This window comes from Desarmillaria tabescens, assembly GCF_030435595.1.
Source record: "Desarmillaria tabescens strain CCBAS 213 chromosome Unknown EV420scaffold_99, whole genome shotgun sequence".
Classification (NCBI taxonomy): domain Eukaryota; kingdom Fungi; phylum Basidiomycota; class Agaricomycetes; order Agaricales; family Physalacriaceae; genus Desarmillaria; species Desarmillaria tabescens.
In genome coordinates this window covers 47,936-59,214 of record NW_026848398.1, presented here as the reverse complement: position 1 = coordinate 59,214, position 11,279 = coordinate 47,936, and the positions used below count along the sequence as shown (strand labels likewise).

At 46.2% G+C, this 11,279-nt stretch overlaps 1 non-coding gene across 1 annotated transcript; it reads right to left on the bottom strand.

Moving 5' to 3' along the window:
• Nucleotides 1–1,997: 1,997 nt before the first annotated feature.
• EV420DRAFT_t285 lies at nt 1,998–2,091 on the bottom strand. Its single transcript has one exon. It is a non-coding gene; the product is annotated as a tRNA-Ala (tRNA).
• Nucleotides 2,092–11,279: the final 9,188 nt, after the last annotated feature.

The window sequence follows — 11,279 nt, the reverse complement described above, 5'->3', positions numbered from 1 at the left end:
AATCCAGCGATAATGCCAATAATCACCCTCCCTGGAGTTCCAAGAGGTGGTAAGTCAGTATTTGCTGATGCTCCTCTGTGAGGAAACCGTAGTTCGTATGCTGTGTTTGTCTCAGACTAGTGTTTGACTTACAAAATGGGTTGCGAAAAGACAGTAGGACCATCAAGGCCCCGAGGAGTGATCAAGTTTCTATCGGAAAGTATAAACATGTCAGATATGCGCTGCATCTGGGGGGAGAGACTGCAGATTGGGAAGTGGAGGTTCTGAGACCCAAGCTTCGTTAACATCGTATAGTAAAAGTATTGATAAGGCTTACTCTGTAGCAGAAGTAGAGGTGACCGTAGTCTCGACCTCTCTGCTACTTGTTAGAGCAAACATTCTATGAAAACTCATTAGTCATCGAGGCTGAGGAGAACAAGCCTAAGGTGTCCGGGACTAACGCGAATATAGTATGTTATCTATGAGGTAGTTCGGGTCCGTCAGTCAGTACTGGAGAATTATCACCGAAACATCCAGGGTGATTCTCACGATATAATGATAATAAACCGAAATGGTCGTATACTGCCTGGACGCACGGGGAAATAAACAGTGCGAAGGGGAGTCCACTAATGAAATAGGGACGGGGGTCACTGAAGAGCGTAGTGGAATAAGATGTATTGATCTATGAGAAAAGAACAAGTCCGACCCTAAAATAGGACTTGTGAGCTTGAATGACCGAAGATCTTACAAAGATGCTACCGTGATGAGGGTGAATACGCTGATCATCTAGAAGTTGTGGATCAATCCAAATTTAAAAGGACTGGGTGTAAGCCCAAAGATAGACGTCACACTGACTAGGATACTACGCCGCAAGAATCTTACTCCATGATACATTCCCGGGCCTTGGGGGCTGACATGCTGGTTCCACAAGGGACTCGATCTTCCAATGTGAGATGGACTAATCATCCAGACGAGAGTCGTGAAGGACACAGATATCAATGATCATTGAACGGAATTGACCGACTCGGCGCTACCAGATGAGAAGTGCTCTTTCTTCGAGACATATATCCCAGGCAACTGATGATTCGAGACATTTCTTCGCGTCGAATGGTGCCATCACGTACTAACTGTTAAGTCTACGGGAATTTATAGCTTGAAACAAGTCGAACCTGCCATGCAAGGTAGTTGTTTGGAAGCGGAGTACAGCCACAGTGATCGTTATCAGATGATCGCGATAGGACCACGTGGATGCGTCGCAGTTCTCCGTGGTTACCGTTACGGCCCTCCGTTTTTCCTTCCATCTTCGCCCTCATACATGTACTTATGACGGCTGCTGCGATATAAATCATGGCAAAAGACAAGGAGCTCTAACCATGAATTTAAAGTGGAACGAAAGGGCCCAAGGGATGACTCCGGGCATTACAGTGACTCTGAGCGGCTCTGTAACCCGTTTCTCGGGTTCCTAAGTTCAACAGTAAAATATCAAAGACCTCCTTCGGGACATGTGAGTAAAGACTAGGGTTGCGCACGAAACCCTAGGTTTTGATACACCAGGGTTTATTCCTGGTAAGTTACCGGTAAGTTACTGGTAACTTACCCCCCCCCTCGCAGGAGGGGTTTTCATCCAGGTAACTTACCTCTCATGTGACAGGTAGTTGAGTGGGGTGATTCGGTACTATTACATCCATATTTCAATATAGATTGTATATCTACATGTGGGTGGTCTTTACAACTGAATTACCCTTCTTTATATCAAGAAAACATACAAAAACACGAAGACAAGGGTTTTGAAAAAATTCGGCAATCGCAGCGCGTCAGTCAGGTGATACTGCACGTGATAGGGTAAGTAACGGTAACTTACCGTAGCAAAACCAACCCCCTGGGGTGGGGTCGGTAACAAACGGTTACTTACCCCCCCGGAGGTTTCGTGCGCAACCCTAGTAAAGACCGTAACATACAACTTGATACAGCCCCCTGGTTTCCAATTTCGTGTACAAAAGAACGAACGCTCGCCTATATGGACACATTGGGACTTGAACCCAACACCTCCCGCATACAACTCGAAGATATCTATGCTAAGCGGGCGTGATAAACCATCTACACCATGTGCCCATGATCAATTGTAAATTTCCATGTGCTAGATATTTGAATACGGAATACACATGCGTTTGACACAGCAGCTCACTGGTTTATGGCGAGTAATAGCAGTAACTGATATCATAGCATTTGTTCCAGCCTGCCGCTCATAGTAAAAGTCCGTTTGTCTCTGACTGAGTTCTCTGCAAGCCTTACTTGGAGCAATCAAATGTATTCTTGTGAATTATATACCGGCTAATTGAGGACAGAGATCAGACAAGGTGACGCTACAAGACGGGAAAGGGAAATGGAGACTTGAATGCTCAGCCTTTTCATCCAAGTCGGTAGAATATGTAGTTTACACACTGGTAGGCTCATGATTGAAGGCGTATAGAAGACAGAAGCTGGACCCCATGTTGCTACCAGCATTTTACCTTGTTCCCATAAACACACGTCAATTTACTACGATGAGAAATTACCAGAGACGTACCTTATAACCGGGAAGCAATAATACCCGTTAGTTTCTCCATGTGCTTCATTAGCATTGCAGACAACGCTAGCGCTAGCTTAACGAATTAGCGAGGGCCCCAGTTAGGCGGTCATATATCATCGCATGTTATCACGCACAGAACGTCCATCGTACCTGTCATAGTGGAGGAGGTTTCTGGAATATAGAGCGGACAACAAATGAAGTTGTATTAAGCAAGGCTGCAGTACAAGAGTACCGAGCTCCATCTTTACGACACTCCGTTTCTCGAATCAGAGAGTACAATCGCATTACCGGGGTCGTCGCTTTGATAAGCTGCACCCGGGACCCCACAGAATCAATCCAAAATGATTCGGGACACCTCAAAAAGCATATCTCGGGATACCCTTACGGTCTGTCTGTCAAATCGGATAGTCGCACGAACTACGAACGACATACCTTGAGGAGTCCCGAACGAAGCCAGCGAGGAAGAGACTGCATCGATCTTGGTTTTTAGTCTGCGAGCAGCAGAAGCTAAGTGCAAGAATTGTCGCACTCAACCTGAAATCGCCCAGCATGTGATGTCCAACATATGTTATGGATATTAGGCACATAGCGTTAGTCAACACTCACCGACCACTTACCTTACTAAGCATCACGTAGGCTATAGAAATTTCTTGCATTTTCTTTCCTTTCCTTTTCCTTTCCTTCGATACTCTTCTAGTATATTCCTTAGTTATTTATCTTCTAGAATCTTCGTCTCGTAGAATATATATATTGAGTATCGTAGTACGCCTAAGGGCATCTAATTTTACTTCTTGAATTCCTCAACCCAGTGTGAACTTAAGTAAAGAAGTCGGTTACGCTAAGCGCTTGCCGAACGTCTTGCTTACCGACTACGCCAAGCGCTTTTCGGATCTCTTTAGCTACGCCTAGCGCTTGCTAACTCTTGGTTGGAGACTTCTTGGTAAAGTTGAACTCGTTATATTCTTCATTCTCTTTGGCACGGATTTTTATTAAGTACTACTGCTTCGTACTTAGTCGAAATTAGCCATAATCCTAACAACATAGCTGGACTTCATCGAAAGCTGCTTTTCGACGCGTCGCATAGCTTAGATTATATATATTACAGACGGCCAGGAGCTGCGAGACAATAAGCAAAAACGTGGGAAGACAAAACGAAATACGCGCTTGAGGAGACTGATAAGCACAAGAATAAGTGCACCAAAAAAGGGCACCCAGCTAAATATCTCTACATCAGCGCCGTCGGACCGAAATGCGATTCTACAACTTACGTAGATAGACTAAATCCACCGGACCAAAACAGTTCCATTACCACCAGAGAGACGATCGTCGCCCCACATACCACGCTGAGGACACTTATGCCCAAGAACACCAGTAAGACAATCACTGCCAAAGTGACTCTCGACCGCTGCGGGTTCACTTTTTTCATCCTTGTAGGCCTCAGCGGCACCAAGGGATAATCTTCCGGCTCGTGAATTCGTTTATGCTCACATCCCGGGGGGAACAAGACATTGAGGAAAGCAATGGTAGCACAGACAATGAAGATAGGGGTGTAGAAAACAAAAGTCCAGTATAACGTGAAGCTGAATATTTGACCATAATGGTAGAGGTACACTGCGCCAGGTTGTTTGGCGTCGTGGTTGGGAATCTCGAAGAATTCGAGGCTGGGGTCGTACAGTGATGGCCAGCTGGGCCTGTCGTCGCTGTCCATGGAGAGAAATGGCCGTTGTCTTAGCTAAGTTTGGCACGGAGCTGGGCGTGCCGGCTCTGCCGACGGCACAAATGTACGGGCCGATGGTGCCGTTATGTGCCGAAGCTTGTGAATCTAGTAGTACTACAGTGAGCAATCGTCGCTCATTGTAGGGGCCGGGCATAATACTACTAACTTTAGCCCTTCCTAATAATAGTCTGTGATACTAATAGCTAACATGATATCCTGAGAACATAATTATTTTAGGCTTGTACCGCGTCCGGATAACGAGCTTGCGGATGGGAGAAAGTTGTGAGAAAGTATAAGAAGACTAAACGAGTGACTAATGCGATAAGGAATGTTCGATGAGAGCTATTAAGAGTCCTTTTCTCCACCTCGATGAGTCGCGGCATTTGCTTTCGCCACGGCCCCGCGTCGGAACAACCATTGAAAGAGAGGGAGGGTTATCAACGATATACTCATCCAAGTGAGGAGGACGCCGAAATGTAACCCCACTAAAAAAATTCCCTAGTTTAACGCCAGCGGGAAGACATACGGATGCAACCACTCACGCTGATTCTTGGTCCCGAACAAAATTGTCCGTACTGCACCTGATACGTTATAGAAAGGAAAGATGTAGCCATACCGGAATATGCCTGGAAGTACTTCCAGGGGCATGAAGCACACGGATACATTCGCTGAAGCGGCGCAGTCAGGTACACATCCCATCTTCCAAGATGAGAGTACTTACAGATAATAAAAAATATCATAAAGAACCCGACAAATCTTGCCGTGAGCAGCGTGAACATCGCTTCCAAAGACAGCCCCAAGGCCAACATTCCGACAAAGTTCAGCATCCAGAATACGACAAAGCCCGAATGTCCAAATCTGGTTTACCGATCAGAGTTTGTAGCGGTGTGATTACAGGAATAGAGCAAACTCACGTCTTTGAAAAGTCCACTTGGAAGGCCAAACATAGCATGGAATAGAAAAAGGCGAGCATGAAGTACGAGACAAAGCTTGATACCAATCGAAGGAAGATAAGGGACCATGTTGTTAATGATGTCTCCAGTCCTGACATCTCACGAGCAGCAGCAGAAAAGTGCTGTACATAACCTCAGAGAGAAGTCGTCAATGAAGAGCACAGGGAACGTACGACAATAAAGTAAGCTAGGACCAAAACATAGATGAGGCCGACAAACGTCATGGCACTGGCGCTACAGAGGACGTGTGAGTTAGGTAGCAAGATTCAAGAAAAACACCTACACGGGGACATTGAAAGGTCGGATATTGTTCAGCGTATATCCTACGGGTTGCGCCAATATTTGAGGGGCAGTCGTAGAAAGATTGGCTATTATTTGCGGATAGGACGTCCCGACCTGTTTCACAAAGGATTTGGCTATCCCGAGGGATACAGCATTAAGCGTTCCTTCTATTAAAGGCCGAATCAAAATGCGACTAGAAGATAATTAGATTTAATTTTATGAAGAAAGAAAAGGGTGCTCACTAGGCGTTCTCATTGCGGGCTTCAATGGCATAGGCTGTGATGGCATTCGAACCATTGTATGATGAGTCCATAGTGAGAACCGCTGACTCGAGAAGCCTTGTTGTATTTGGGTGCACTATCAGATGAAAAGATCAACCCAGATTCCTGACCACCGAAGATTAATACCACGCACCGACAACAGCTACCCATGTCTGCTGATCCAGCACCGCATACGCAACATCGTCCACACCACCCGGAAATTCACTCGCTGATTTGTTCGTCCAGCTCACTATACTGGAGGATGATGATATCATAGCTTGGACAACGGCGTTCCCCACCGTCGAGTCATCAAAATCCTATCAATGCCAGTCAGTAAGGAAGATCAGAGTGTGCTCGAATATCGACTCACCACAACCCATCCTTCCAAACTACGCTCTGGAATTTTCCACAGCGCTCCCCAGTATATCGAAAAGACAGAAAACATGAGAATGATCATAGACACGACCCCCACCCCTACGACCTTCAAGTACATACTCCGCGACTCCCTCATCGTCTCTGTGCGGTCCATAAAATGGGAAGTATACAATGGCGTCGCCACCTCGCTCGGGCCTGGCGCCTGCATACCGTCAATCAAGTGGTGTGGGTAAGGAGCATCACCCAGATTAGGCATGATATCCATTCCTTTCATCGAGTAATCTGTGGAGGACGTTGTCAGACGCTCAGACTGAGAGTGCAAGGAGTGCGACATTTCGCTCGCCCCATCATGGAATCCCGTCAAACGCTATATATTCCTTCCTTCCGTGGGTCGACAGAAGAGTAATACGTGATGACTGCACCCGTAGGCCCGGAGTGTGAGAGAAATGATAGGACTTCTTATTGCAGGATTCGCAGGTAAAGTTAAATGTTGCGCCACAGAGGTACGATCTAACTCGGGTAAGTGAGATGTTTATAAAGAGAATCGGAGAGCAGTGGAGGTACCAATATTTCCGTTAGCCCAGCGTATGCAGGCCCACTGCTGTGCTTGAAGAACAGAGCTTCTTGACGGTCCTCATGGAAATACCACACGAGGCTTCCAATCCGCAGAAGAAAGAAAAAAAAACTTGCGAGATAGCTTGAAACATCAACATGCGGCCGAATAATCAACACGAAGAAAGCACGGGGACTTCTTAAAATATCTTCGCGGCGGTGTTGGCTTGCATGTCTTCCTCCTGCCTACCGTCAGGCTAATGAACATATTTCATTATCTGCCACTTGTATGCGGAATATCAGCCATTTGAATGCGGAAAGCTTCATAAACGTACCCTTCCTCGAAAACCGGACATAGTGGGCGCTTTACGGGATACGAAGAGCCTTCACATGGGCATGTCATCGACTATCGGTCCAGGGGCAAGATGGTTATTCTTGCTCGCCATACCGCAGCACACCTTCCCCCGTCACCTCATGAGTCTGTTTCATTTGATAAACAGAAATGCTTGACACACTGCACTTTGCATTTTGACAGTGCTCTCTATCTCGAGCTCGATGCAAGAAAGCGATCGGTGTAATATGGCCAAGAGATTGCAGTAATCTGTCAAGTTTAATTGATTCCGTTGGGCGTAGAAGCCATTAAAGGAGCGTGCGGAGCTCTGATAACGGATAGTGGTCCCCGAGATTCCAAGAATACAAGATAGACATCCAGAATAGAACAGAACAATAATCCATCAACGAACCTCACGCTTGTGCTTCTCCAAAGGGAAACTCCCACCCGATAAAAGCCGCTTATTATTAGGGGGCAAGCGTGATTCAAAGGAGAATGTGTTCTCCCCTTTGTGACTTGTGGTGACGTTGAAGCATACTGCACATTGCATAATTCAGAAGGAAATACGATACTTGAAACAATTAGGGACCCACCTGTCTGCTGATCATCTTAATTCCTTGACACACAGCTGCTATTCAAGCTTCGCGTTCTGGGATTCGTCGATATCGAAACCGAGAATAGCATCGGAACCGTGATGGATCGAAAGAAGGATGGCAACCCTAACCCTAGCGTTTGCACTGATCTTTGTCCATCAAGCCTACACTCACACACCTCTTGCAGCTAACATCGCCCAGCACGCACGTGCATGGAGAAAATAAATAATAATTTTTTATTAACTGGTGATGACTCGAGGAGAGATAACCAGTTAAACTTAAGTGCCGGACTCGCGCTCGAAGAGTCGATGCACGCCGAATGCTGACCGAATGAAGAATAAAACCAGGCACATAGGTATCTTGAAGACTTGATGGATATATTTTGTACAACGTTACATTGCTCCGATCAAATCCACAGCCCCGGAAGATCGAGGGGTAATAGAGCACTTGAACTGGGCAGGATGGCTGATGAAGAGAGACTGTTTAGATACCGACCAAAACGCGGAGAAATCTTACCTGATCGTTCCGTTCAAAGGTTCTAATGCAGGCTCCGGAGAGGAATCGTCTTCCTTGGAAATGTTGAAGACGCTTAAGACCGTGGCACAGACAATAAAGATCATCTCGTCCGCCAGGTACTGTCCTGTTTAAAATAAGATAAATCCCGCAGGTACGGGTGCGCCGGGATATCATACCAGGGCATTTCCTAGAGCAGGAAATAAATAAAAGATAGCGTGAAGAAGTGAAATTACTGACCTTCTACCGAAGCCGAAGATGATACTTCTGGGATCTCTTTCCGGTACACGTCCCAATCCAGGCAAGAATCGAGAAGGGTTAAATACTTCTGGATCTTCATAGACCGCAGGATCATGAGTCATTTCCCTAAGATTAAAGTTATTACACTCCCTGTTCAGAAAAAAGCGGCGCGCCTTATATTAGCCAGTACGAGTGTGTCCTTCGGAATGAAATAATCATTATAGAAATCGTCTCGCAGTGTACTGTGTGAAACACCTAAGAGAACGACCAGATTAGAAAATAGGTATGCCAGAGAAAAAAGCTTGACGCACCCAAAGGAACAGACGAATGGAATCGCATCACTTCCTTACATAGGGCGTTCACATATGGTAGCTTGTCCCGATCTTGGTATGTTGGAAGGCGCCGGCCTTGCAGTACGTCGTCGATCTCTGCATGAGCCGTCTTCTGCACATCAGGGAAGAGCACCATAGTAAGCAAAAAAGCTCTGATGGTGGCGATGGTCTATTGATCGCAAAATGACAGTGAATGGATATTTGAGGTATCGCAAGGTCGTACTCACAGTTTCTCCTGCGGCTGGAGATTTACTCTAGAATTTAGAGAGAAGATCTCAGATTAACAACAGACATCGGGCTTACCTCCGTAAATGGACGCAGCGGTCCACTTCAGATCGTGTCCCGTCACAGACGAATTTTTCAGTAGAGTAGAAACGAAGGACTTATTTTCGACACCCATAGCCTATTTCAAGGAGCAATGAGCATCAGAGAGTGATAAGACCTGACCCATCAGGAACATCTTACCACTTGGCGCTCCGTAAATTTATAAGGTACGTTCACCATGTCATGGAGGTCCTTAGCCCATTTCCGTGCCTTCGACTTGAAACCCATCCCAGGAAGCCATCCAGGAAGGAAACGCACTAAAATATATATGGGTGAAATACATCAGAGAACAGAAGACCAACGTGTACGCACGAACAGGTATTTTATCCACAAGAAATGCCCCCGGAACAGTTACTTGCGAAAACTCAGCCATAGCCCTGTCAACCAGCTCAACGAGGGCATCTCCGTCTCCATTGACCTCATATCCGTATGTGATGCTGAGAATGAAACCGACAACACGACTGGAATAGCGACTGATATTAGAAGTTTTCTCGGTGAATACCTTTCGCACTCACCGAGATATATGGTCGTCGAACTTGTCAGGGGTATTCATTAAATCCCTAAGGAGTCGCAGGGCCGTTGTTTCCTGCACTGTATGAAGTTGCCCCACGACGTTTGTACCAAAAACGCTATGCATGAGTTTCCGCTGCCTTCGCAAAACGGCTCCGTTGGGCAAGAGTCCAGGAACCGACTTCCAACCAACCATGTCTCCTCCCATTGTGAGGTGAGGGCGCTCAGAGTATATGGAGCCACGTTTATCGAGAAGGTCGACGGCTATCTCATAAGAGTTGAGGATTACAAATGTTTGCCCGAGGACGGTTGCCGAGCAAATGTCGCCTGAAACTAGTGAGGACGCATGACGTGGAAAGAGGATTACACATACCATACGTCTCTCTCCAGCGTGCAAAAGTCAACCAGGGCTTATCAGTGGGCATGTCTAAAGCATTGCCAATGAAAGGAAGTCCTCTCGGTCCTGGTGGTCGACGGCCTTTTGTGATAAGTATTTTATACGCAAGCCATGCGAGAGTGTAAGTCCCCAATGTAGACAGAAGGGCGTATAAGAACGCAGGAATAGATGTGAGCATTGCGAGAATGGATTCCCGCACAACTTGCTTTCGGATAGATGCTGGCAACGCTGGATTTTATACAAGGATGCAGCGCTGGGGGAGAGCTATGTTTAGACATGGCTTACGAATAGTCAGGCGTAAAACGGCATTCGTCAGGTCCCACGGACTTTTCGCCGCCAACACCATTTGTATACATCTCTTCGAGGACTAAGTGGTGAAATCGGACCAACGTCAACGTATCAGTTCCAGAAATACTCTCCCGCGAGAGGCCTGGCCATCGGTACGGAACACAGCAGGTATGGACATAAAGCGACAGGTTCTCCAGCGAAAATATAATGGATCTGTGTGGCAATATCAATGAATGCTGCCGTCCTAGCTTAACGAAATACGAACCTAAGTGTACATTTGAACATAGATTAGAAGCTTTCATTCGTTCTGTAGCCCTAAGGCGCTCTGTTTTCCCATACTACGTTACAGTTCCAAATAAATGAGTGGCGAACACGTACCAATTTGACATGAGTACAAAACGAATTGCACGGCGATTAAATATTAAATGCTCAGTGCGTCGGAAAAGGAAGGGTCGAGACACGTGGTGCTTAGTGCATTTTTAGGTCCCCGCCTCCTGTTTCGGTCCATGATGGCGCATCAACGTTTCAACGTTCAACTCGCGTTTTCTTATCGTCGACTTTGTCTTTTTGACGCTTCGGGAGCTGGAAAAATTCGGTTATTATGCCAGTCCTTTGCGAGAGTCAAAGCGAAATAATCGAAACGGGACTAAAGAAACAAAGACTGAGTTTAGTGTTCGAGGCTTATGAAAATATAAAAACTGGACGAATTTCCCCCGAAGATGATCTACAGCATACTGTATGTGTACACGAAGGGCATTGTTTATCCTAGTGAGGATAACATTGGGGCATACTTTGATATCCGGAAGAAAGCCAGACGCCTAGGTAGAATATAGAGCTTTGTAAAGCTCTCCCCTCACACAGATAAGCCATTTTGGTCTCCTACACAACGTGAGGTGTTTCCTACTCGTATTCCTGCCGACATCCTTCTCAAGTTCACATATTCTATAAATCTGAGTTTTGTCTCCGCATGAACTAGGAGATGTGAATTTGCTCACCTTCAGCAGAGTAATAACCCTCTCGTTGCTGCTACAATTATTCGTATTCATGGGCCTGTCTATCGCAGA